Raw genomic sequence first — 11792 nt, 5'->3', positions numbered from 1 at the left:
GGAGGAGACCAGTCTCTCTAGAAGTGGCGCGTTGGGCTTTTAAAGAGTAACTAAACCCTAAACCAACTTTTTTTTGTTAATGATCTCTGACAATGGGGCTTTATTAGTGCCGTTCATTGATTCAAGTAACTTTTTTGACATTTGAGTATAAAGTGTTTTAATTCTACAATATATGGTGTAAAAACGTCTGAGTGCTGCCCTCTTCAGGTTGAACGGTGGCTACTGCAGTTGATTTTTCCTATTGGACGTTGCAGTGGCAAGTGACGTAAGCGGTGGCAGGTGATGTTAGCAGTGTCCATCTCACCACGCCCCTTGGTATGAGCTACCATGCCCTTGGCAGTATAAAACCATCTTGTTCTGTCAAAATCACTGTAGTGAGTCAGGAGTTGGGGTCCCACTTTATATTAGGTGGCCTTAACTATTATGTACTTACATAAACAAAATAAAAAAAAAATAAGTACAATGCACTTATTGTGTTCATATTGTATTGTAAAACACTTTTGCTGCTATTGAGGTGGGATAGGGGTAAGGTTAGGGAGAGGGTTAGAGGTATGGGTAAGTTTAAGGTTGGGTTAAGGTGTAAAGTATGGGTCAACAGTAGTAGTCCTATCATACACTTTATCTCAAGTCTTGATGATTTATTACCCTGATTTATGGCCTGATTTATGGCCGTACAGTCCGTGTAGATTGACAGGTAGTCAGAAGTGTGCATGGTCAGTTTGGATTGATTTATGACTATATGGCCTGTCAGTCAAAGCGGTTGCCATGCCACTGGGTCCTGTGACCCTTGATTGACATGGCAGAGGTGTGTAAATCAAAAGATCAAAGAGATCTCAGATTTGACTTGTGTTGTGTTTATTACTGGATATATGATGGTTGTATCTGTTACCAGAGCAGTGGGGGGTTTCTTATGATGGTTGTATCTGTAACCAGAGCTGTGGGGGGTTTCTGTGAAGTTCCTTTCTGGCTTGTTGTTCACACCTAAAGACAGTGGGAGGTGTTTGGGATCTTCCTGGGAAAAAAAAATGGCTGTGCAAAAGTGAGGGTTTTGACGTCTTGACAGGATCAATGTTTGTTTGATCTATATGGTGTTGATACCTAGGCACCAACAGGCCACATGCTCCCCGTCTACAAACACATTTGAAAAGGAGGACGATGTCTGGTGTCTTTCCAGGTGAGAATTTCAAAGAGTGAGAGAGACAATTATCTAAATCATCAACTAACCAAGCCGCTGAAGAGATAAATAATTGAATGTTATCTGGAATTAATAAAATCAAACAGGCATTCCTTAATGTTAAGAAAATACTATCCATAATATGTGATGTGTAAAAGGAGTTGAAATCTCACGCTAATTTTAAAACCGACTTTAAACACACACACACACACACAAATTGGTTTTCCATGTTCTATGGGACATCCCGTAGACGTAATGCTTTTTTAGACTGTACAAATTGTATTTTGCATCACCATACACCAACCTTACACTTAAACCTACCCCTTACAGAAAATGTATTTCATTTTAAGATTTTCAAAAACACTTCATTCTGTATGATTTATAAACTTGTTTCCTCACAGGGACAAAAACAATCCCCAAGGATTTTGGATATTGCCATCATTGTTCCCCATAACATGGGGTATACCTGAACCACACAAACACACACACACACACACACACACAGTAAAACTGAGTAAACTAAATTTTATTTATGAGCAAATTCGTATTTGTTGTTTTTACTTTGTGTTATGTAAGAAATGTTTTAATTTAATAATCTAACCTGTAGTATGTGTACTGTAAATGAACAAATATACATTTAGCTTAAACTCAGTGAAATAATTACACCTACCATTTTAAACATGTTTAAAAGATTACACATTGTGTGTCACTAAAGCAAGGCACACTGTCTATTGTCTTAAAAAATGTTTAAATAACCTGATGACCAGCATTGTTTCTTTAGATCATTTATGCACACAAGTGCTTTTTTCGCACGAGTAGAAAACTCTTTGGATGTGTTTGGCAAAAACATCATTTCTACATCTTAAATGTATGACTGAACTTTTCTCATTCGACAGAAATACTATTTTCTAATTATTTACCCGGCCTATAACACTTGGTGTAAATGTTCTTACCTAGAACAGAAAACATACACTTTGACTATTTGACTATTTTGTAGGCATCATGTAATGTTAAATGGTTTACAAAAAAAATTTAGCACCAGCAGCTGTGATTTTCAAAATGAAAGAAATGTACAAGCTAAGGATGTTTCAACTATTATCATTTCCTTTTGACTCTGATAAACTGGTAATGAATTTTCTATGCAAGTGACACGATATACAGTTCTCATACTATTTGTGTAGATAGCTGTGCTAAAACATTTATGACTATTTTTGCATGCCAGCAGATTATGTCAAGGGTGTTTCACATCTAAGAATCACAATGTTTTTTAAATGACATTTTTCTTACACCTCAAGATTTAGCCATATCAAGATTTTGGACGGCCGTTCACAATTTGTTTGTTGGACTGTACGTTTTTAGGTGATCTCTGTGTGGTGTCATCATAATAGGAATAAATGAAAATTAAGAAATTAAGTTACAGTTTTTCTCTTCGAGATATTTCTTTTAGTGCAACTTTGTGTCTGTCCAAAAAGTGTGATCACATGAAGCATCGACACAACAAAAAATTAAGTCTAGCTGTTTTACACTTAAAACTATTACAACCTAAACAAATGAAACGGTTCCACTGAAAGATGCCCACTCGTTTAAGTTTGAGCATGTTAAAGTTTCCACACTCCTGTGTAGAGATACATTTTATCCATAACCTTTTGTGTATTCACGTGACCAAATCACTAAGAAAGAGAGTATAGCAAGAAAGCAAATGTTTACAATGCATATAAAATTCAGAATACAATTGTTAAAAAAAATTATGCTGATTTGTAAATGGTATTTTTATTAATCCACTAGATTAAGTCATCTTGTTCAGATAGCAGATGAAACCATTCACATTTTGTTTGTTTGGCCGTTTTTGTTTTAAGACTCCTGTAAGTTCATGCTAACTCTCGCGTGGGAAAGAGAGTAGGGTGAGCACATCCTAAAAAGTATTAAATATTTGACCAAACTTTTTTATTATTTTGACAAAACACAACAACATTAAAGAATGTTATCCGTTCCTATGGCCATCTTCTTTGACTCAAATGAAGCAACATCTCTGGTGTACGTAAGCATCTACAATGTGTGTATGTGCTAAACATCTGTTTCTCCACTTCTGCCAGATTTGTTAGATGGGCTTTTGTTGTAATACAGACACATTTGAGAACTATGATGTTCTCACTTTTGTAATGGTTATAGAAAAATTCAAACATAACTTTTGCATACGGAGCAAAACTGACTAAAAAATCACTGAATTAAAAAATGCAAAAGTGTGTACGGCAAAACAGGATTTTAGCTGTAATGAGCACATAAGACAAAAATTGTCAATGTGTGACTTGTAAATATATTCTATTTTATTTTATTTATTTATTTATTTTTACCAGAGATAGTCGACTGATCTGTTTACATGTTGTTTTGCCGTTTTCTGATGAAGAGTTTTCTCTGACTGTGGTCAAACATACAGTGCCTGTTCATAGGAATTTTTACAGCATAACTACAGCATAAAAATATCGCCCCTACATCTAGAGCTCTTGTTCATATAGCTGATGATGATGTTCACATTTTTATTTGTCGTACTCGTTAGTTTCAACATTTCTACTGGACATTAAAGAGTAGGCCTATTTGTACTCCCTTTATGTCAGAAGCATTAACATCTACTGTGTGCTAAGAATTTTCTGCTTTCTCCACTTTTGGTGGATTTACTAGAGGGACTATGTGACCTTGTTGTAATGTGATTACGTTTAAGATCCATATGATTGCACTAAACCCCCTTGAATAGGTTATAGACATACTCTTTTATGCAGGAAATGTTTCCACAACAGAAATATGTATCAGAATAACAAATACCTAATTTGAAAATATGAAATCCTCTCTTCTAAACTATTGTGAACACTTTTAATGTCGATCCGGCCCACCAGCCGTGTATCTTTTTCATTGTTTTTTAGATAAAGACTATTCTCAGAGTTTGGTAAACAGGCAAAAACATGAACAAAATGTAGTACAAGATGATTAAATGATTGTCAAGAGACTGTTTAAACTGAGATTGTGATGCACTTTAGAGCTTTTTCTGGTCTACCAGTGTCACAAAGACACAAAATTTTCAATCAACTTGAAAATGAGTCCTGCCATTTTCTGTTCTGACTGTTACACTTAATACAAACCCGTCTATTACACTTAAAAGTTAGACATTAAAAGTCATGGATGCCACAGGAACTATTTCCTTTCTCTGTTTCTCTAAACATCACACTAAATAAACCAGAGATCCCATGTAGAAAGAATTCATTGAAAGGGGCATGTTTTAGTCCATTTTAGATGGTCTGCACCAACACATGTTTTAGATGTTTTAGGTATTCATCAGACTAACAGGTTTGATTCGGGAAACACACACAACTGGAACTGAGTGTTGTCATGTCTTTATAATTGATCTACTTTTACTTTTAAAACAACACAGTGTGAAATTATGGTCTTCGACAGCATGGGCCCCTGAAATGTTGTAGTATATCTTTGTTTTCACAAAATATCTAAACATTTATCTATCTTAAAATATTAGTTATTACGTGTTTACAAAGTTGTCATGTCTGACGTTTACATTTTTAAGAACATCTGATATAGTTTATCATCTTTTAAATTTTATAACGTATATTTCACCAAACCTTGACGCCTGAAAAACGGGTTTAGCATCAGTCCACATTTCAGTTGTTAGCCAGAAAATGCAAGTGAGCCGAGATTTCATTACTGAGATTATCCACATGATGTGAAACTAGCTCACAGTTACATTAGAATTTTGGGGTTCTAGTTTATGATGAATAGTGTTTGTTACTGTTCCACATGTTTAACACCACATTACTCCATTGTGAAGATATGTACTGTACAAAAAGTTTTTCACTGTAGTAGTCCAACTCTGAAACCAGACCAAACAAAAATGAGCTTGAGCCTTAGTTGTAGCAGAATTAAAATGTTCTGAACCATGGTTTCATTTTAAACATCACAATCGTATTGTATTGTCCTGTATGATTGTAAAGAGTTTTGTGTGTGTCAGTCTCTGGATTTTTTTTTTTTTTGCAAACAGAACTGCTGTAATGTTAGCGAGCTCTTTGTGTTGTCTGCTTTACTGTGTTTATATACATCAGATTTCTTTAAATTTGCTCGATTAAAGTATTTAACACAGTTTTGGGTAATGTGAGTGTGTGTGAATATAGAGGATCTTTACAAATATTTTTTCTTGAAATATCCATCTAACACTCTGAATCGAGACTGCTTCTTTTAAATATAACATTAACACATTTTTCATGAGCTCAGACCCATTGTTTCATAAACCACAAAAGATTAAAATGTGATTCAACTTTTTATTTCAACAATAGATTTTTGAATATACATTCATACCTTGAAATAGTGAAGAAAATGGTCAAATTGGCATTACTAACAAACAGTAATAATGACATTACAGGTGGTCTAGCCAGAAAAGAAAATCTCTACAGGCCAGCATGTTTTGTTCTATTATGTAGTTGACGTAAGTTTGAACAATTTCACATGTCATGGAACCATAATTTTTTGAAACCAACAATGTACATAAATCTGTTACACATGTACACAGACAGAGAACCTCGTTAATGTCCATCTCATCGTCACATTCAGACATCACATCCAGAATTTTTCTAGTCGTTACACAGACTGATTCTTTACTGGCAATAAACATACTAGTCAAATCAGGCCATGGATTATTTTTCAGGGTTCTTACAACATTCATTTCATTCTTAAGATTTTTTACACACTTGGTATCCCCGGTACAATCATGATTTGGATTCTCTATGACCGCATGCATCAGTTTGATCATTTGTTCTCGGTAACGCTGTTTAAACATAGTGTCTATGTAGTCTGTTACATGACACGCTTCCCCCGGGGTGCAGTCGCACTTCAGCTGATCATCCGTAGCAGCGCCAGAACTCCAGTTGCAATCCATCTGCTTTTGCCCAGCGTCAGACATCCTTTTCAGAATTTAATTCAAGAGATAGACTTTGTACCCTAATCAATATAGAATGTTGTCACCATTTCCCAGAATCTGGACTGACTGTATTAATCCACGACTATCCAGGCCTTGTGCAATTTCAGTTTCAATTTCGGGTTTATGGTTCAGATCCGTCGAAGCCTTATTATTTGAAAAATTAGAGAGTGCATCAGTTTCAGACAAATTTGATTGTTGAAGCTGATTCTGTCAGTCCATGTAGATAATGTTTTGATCAACAAGATGTTGCAGTAGCTCCGTTGACAGTGCTGTAAAACCCCTTGTTCGCAGATCTAGGAAAACTTGCGATAACTGCGGAGTTTATGAGGTCAGCCACTCACAGGGGAAGAAGACTAGCCATAGTCACGAGGAAGTAGTGGTGGATCTTCTGTACATTTAAACAAAAAAAAAAGGGTGGCCTTGTTTCTACGTTTCAAATGTTGCTTGGTTGGTTGTTGAGATGGGGGTGTTGCACTCTAAAAGTGGAGGAGGGTGAAGGGGCCTAATTAGGGATGTGTTTTGACCGGCGAAGCCTAGCTTATGTCACCAAAGAGAATTCTGTCATTTTCACTGGAAGATATTTTGATTATAGATTACGAGGTTTATTAGGATTTTTGTTAAGACACTTGTTTCAAGTAACAGTAATGTATTGTGGCTTGGGAAAACTTAATCCAACAGCCATTTATTAAACATAGAGCAAGGAACACATAGAAGGGTGAGTAAACACTGAAAAAGAAACATTACAACATCATTGTTCAGGTTTGTTATACCGAATACACTATTATCTGACTGATCATTCGGTTTTAAAATAAATTTAAATTGACTGAAACAGCTTGTTTATCATTGAAAAAATTGTGTTCAACATGGGTATGTCACATTGCTCAAAATATAGTCTCTTTTTGCAGCATTCGTAAGGGTTAACCTCAGGAAGAGGCCAGTCACGATCAGACTCATCAAAATCAAAGTTTGTTTCAAAGTCCTCCCGACGTTTATTTATCTGCATGAGATTCCAAAACATAGAGCTTCACAATCTGCAACTCTTTGTCAAACACAAATCTCCTCACACGATCATAAGACACGGTGAAATCTTGTTTCACAATATCTTCATCTTCACTGAGAACTTTTCTTATGCTCTTCCCTTGATTTTTTCCTTGGTACAAAAGTCAGCTCCTCTCTCATTTCAGCAGAACTTCTTGGCGGTGTTACACACATCATTCTTCTAGATGTTTCAGGACTGTTTGGAGCAGCGGCCGCCATTGTAACACGAGCATGCAGAAAGTCTTCTGTGGTTAACTATATGTCCCTAAAGCTTTTTTAAGTATCACACTTGGAAAGTAGGTAGGACCCCACAGGTGTGAAACAAACAAGGATGTGACACCTTCAGTAGTCATAAAACATTGGATGCTTTAGCACATTCAGTGAGATTATTTTCTCTTAAACAATGTATGTTTTCCTTGCGAACAAAGCATCAAAATTATCTTTCTAGTAAATCTAAAGTACACTGTTGCATGGTGGTTTTGTTTACACTTTAAGTTTGTGATGACCACTAATATAATTTAATAATGTACAAATCGGCCGAGAACTATAATTATTATGAATGTGTTAATGTTATATTTAAAAGAAGCAGTCTCGATTCAGAGTGTTAGATGGATATTTCAAGAAAAAATATTTGTAAAGATCCTCTATATTCACACACACTCACATTACCCAAAACTGTGTTAAATACTTTAATCGAGCAAATTTAAAGAAATCTGATGTATATAAACACAGTAAAGCAGACAACACAAAGAGCTCGCTAACATTACAGCAGTTCTGTTTGCAAAAAAAAAAAAAAAAATCCAGAGACTGACACACACAAAACTCTTTACAATCATACAGGACAATACAATACGATTGTGATGTTTAAAATGAAACCATGGTTCAGAACATTTTAATTCTGCTACAACTAAGGCTCAAGCTCATTTTTGTTTGGTCTGGTTTCAGAGTTGGACTACTACAGTGAAAAACTTTTTGTACAGTACATATCTTCACAATGGAGTAATGTGGTGTTAAACATGTGGAACAGTAACAAACACTATTCATCATAAACTAGAACCCCAAAACTCTAATGTTACTGTGAGCTAGTTTCACATCATGTGGATAATCTCAGTAATTAAATTTCACACTGTGTTGTTTTAAAAGTAAAAGTAGATCAATTATAAAGACATGACAACACTCAGTTCCAGTTGTGTGTGTTTCCCGAATCAAACCTGTTAGTCTGATGAATACCTAAAACATCTAAAACATGTGTTGGTGCAGACCATCTAAAATGGACTAAAACATGCCCCTTTCAATGAATTCTTTCTACATGGGATCTCTGGTTTATTTAGTGTGATGTTTAGAGAAACAGAGAAAGGAAATAGTTCCTGTGGCATCCATGACTTTTAATGTCTAACTTTTAAGTGTAATAGACGGGTTTGTATTAAGTGTAACAGTCAGAACAGAAAATGGCAGGACTCATTTTCAAGTTGATTGAAAATTTTGTGTCTTTGTGACACTGGTAGACCAGAAAAAGCTCTAAAGTGCATCACAATCTCAGTTTAAACAGTCTCTTGACAATCATTTAATCATCTTGTACTACATTTTGTTCATGTTTTTGCCTGTTTACCAAACTCTGAGAATAGTCTTTATCTAAAAAACAATGAAAAAGATACACGGCTGGTGGGCCGGATCGACATTAAAAGTGTTCACAATAGTTTAGAAGAGAGGATTTCATATTTTCAAATTAGGTATTTGTTATTCTGATACATATTTCTGTTGTGGAAACATTTCCTGCATAAAAGAGTATGTCTATAACCTATTCAAGGGGGTTTAGTGCAATCATATGGATCTTAAACGTAATCACATTACAACAAGGTCACATAGTCCCTCTAGTAAATCCACCAAAAGTGGAGAAAGCAGAAAATTCTTAGCACACAGTAGATGTTAATGCTTCTGACATAAAGGGAGTACAAATAGGCCTACTCTTTAATGTCCAGTAGAAATGTTGAAACTAACGAGTACGACAAATAAAAATGTGAACATCATCATCAGCTATATGAACAAGAGCTCTAGATGTAGGGGCGATATTTTTATGCTGTAGTTATGCTGTAAAAATTCCTATGAACAGGCACTGTATGTTTGACCACAGTCAGAGAAAACTCTTCATCAGAAAACGGCAAAACAACATGTAAACAGATCAGTCGACTATCTCTGGTAAAAATAAATAAATAAATAAAATAAAATAGAATATATTTACAAGTCACACATTGACAATTTTTGTCTTATGTGCTCATTACAGCTAAAATCCTGTTTTGCCGTACACACTTTTGCATTTTTTAATTCAGTGATTTTTTAGTCAGTTTTGCTCCGTATGCAAAAGTTATGTTTGAATTTTTCTATAACCATTACAAAAGTGAGAACATCATAGTTCTCAAATGTGTCTGTATTACAACAAAAGCCCATCTAACAAATCTGGCAGAAGTGGAGAAACAGATGTTTAGCACATACACACATTGTAGATGCTTACGTACACCAGAGATGTTGCTTCATTTGAGTCAAAGAAGATGGCCATAGGAACGGATAACATTCTTTAATGTTGTTGTGTTTTGTCAAAATAATAAAAAAGTTTGGTCAAATATTTAATACTTTTTAGGATGTGCTCACCCTACTCTCTTTCCCACGCGAGAGTTAGCATGAACTTACAGGAGTCTTAAAACAAAAACGGCCAAACAAACAAAATGTGAATGGTTTCATCTGCTATCTGAACAAGATGACTTAATCTAGTGGATTAATAAAAATACCATTTACAAATCAGCATAATTTTTTTTTAACAATTGTATTCTGAATTTTATATGCATTGTAAACATTTGCTTTCTTGCTATACTCTCTTTCTTAGTGATTTGGTCACGTGAATACACAAAAGGTTATGGATAAAATGTATCTCTACACAGGAGTGTGGAAACTTTAACATGCTCAAACTTAAACGAGTGGGCATCTTTCAGTGGAACCGTTTCATTTGTTTAGGTTGTAATAGTTTTAAGTGTAAAACAGCTAGACTTAATTTTTTGTTGTGTCGATGCTTCATGTGATCACACTTTTTGGACAGACACAAAGTTGCACTAAAAGAAATATCTCGAAGAGAAAAACTGTAACTTAATTTCTTAATTTTCATTTATTCCTATTATGATGACACCACACAGAGATCACCTAAAAACGTACAGTCCAACAAACAAATTGTGAACGGCCGTCCAAAATCTTGATATGGCTAAATCTTGAGGTGTAAGAAAAATGTCATTTAAAAAACATTGTGATTCTTAGATGTGAAACACCCTTGACATAATCTGCTGGCATGCAAAAATAGTCATAAATGTTTTAGCACAGCTATCTACACAAATAGTATGAGAACTGTATATCGTGTCACTTGCATAGGAAATTCATTACCAGTTTATCAGAGTCAAAAGGAAATGATAATAGGTGAAACATCCTTAGCTTGTACATTTCTTTCATTTTGAAAATCACAGCTGCTGGTGCTAAATTTTTTTTGTAAACCATTTAACATTACATGATGCCTACAAAACAGTCAAATAGTCAAAGTGTATGTTTTCTGTTCTAGGTAAGAACATTTACACCAAGTGTTATAGGCCGGGTAAATAATTAGAAAATAGTATTTCTGTCGAATGAGAAAAGTTCAGTCATACATTTAAGATGTAGAAATGATGTTTTTGCCAAACACATCCAAAGAGTTTTCTACTCGTGCGAAAAAAGCACTTGTGTGCATAAATGATCTAAAGAAACAATGCTGGTCATCAGGTTATTTAAACATTTTTTAAGACAATAGACTGTGTGCCTTGCTTTAGTGACACACAATGTGTAATCTTTTAAACATGTTTAAAATGGTAGGTGTAATTATTTCACTGAGTTTAAGCTAAATGTATATTTGTTCATTTACAGTACACATACTACAGGTTAGATTATTAAATTAAAACATTTCTTACATAACACAAAGTAAAAACAACAAATACGAATTTGCTCATAAATAAAATTTAGTTTACTCAGTTTTACTGTGTGTGTGTGTGTGTGTGTGTGTTTGTGTGGTTCAGGTATACCCCATGTTATGGGGAACAATGATGGCAATATCCAAAATCCTTGGGGATTGTTTTTGTCCCTGTGAGGAAACAAGTTTATAAATCATACAGAATGAAGTGTTTTTGAAAATCTTAAAATGAAATACATTTTCTGTAAGGGGTAGGTTTAAGTGTAAGGTTGGTGTATGGTGATGCAAAATACAATTTGTACAGTCTAAAAAAGCATTACGTCTACGGGATGTCCCATAGAACATGGAAAACCAATTTGTGTGTGTGTGTGTGTGTTTAAAGTCGGTTTTAAAATTAGCGTGAGATTTCAACTCCTTTTACACATCACATATTATGGATAGTATTTTCTTAACATTAAGGAATGCCTGTTTGATTTTATTAATTCCAGATAACATTCAATTATTTATCTCTTCAGCGGCTTGGTTAGTTGATGATTTAGATAATTGTCTCTCTCACTCTTTGAAATTCTCACCTGGAAAGACACCAGACATCGTCCTCCTTTTCAAATGTGTTTGTAGACGGGGAGCATGTG

General features: G+C 34.8%; 1 long non-coding RNA gene across 1 annotated transcript; it reads left to right on the top strand.

Annotated features, from left to right (window-relative positions):
• The first annotated feature begins 609 nt into the window (after positions 1–609).
• LOC128016729 (uncharacterized) lies at positions 610–2591 on the top strand. Its single transcript, XR_008184270.1, has 2 exons — positions 610–1174; positions 1576–2591. It is a non-coding gene; the product is annotated as an uncharacterized LOC128016729 (long non-coding RNA).
• Positions 2592–11792: the final 9201 nt, after the last annotated feature.

This window comes from Carassius gibelio, chromosome A7, assembly GCF_023724105.1.
Source record: "Carassius gibelio isolate Cgi1373 ecotype wild population from Czech Republic chromosome A7, carGib1.2-hapl.c, whole genome shotgun sequence".
Classification (NCBI taxonomy): Eukaryota; Metazoa; Chordata; class Actinopteri; order Cypriniformes; family Cyprinidae; genus Carassius; species Carassius gibelio.
Note: the sequence above shows the minus strand (reverse complement) of the source record. Positions and strands in the feature narration are given on the sequence as shown.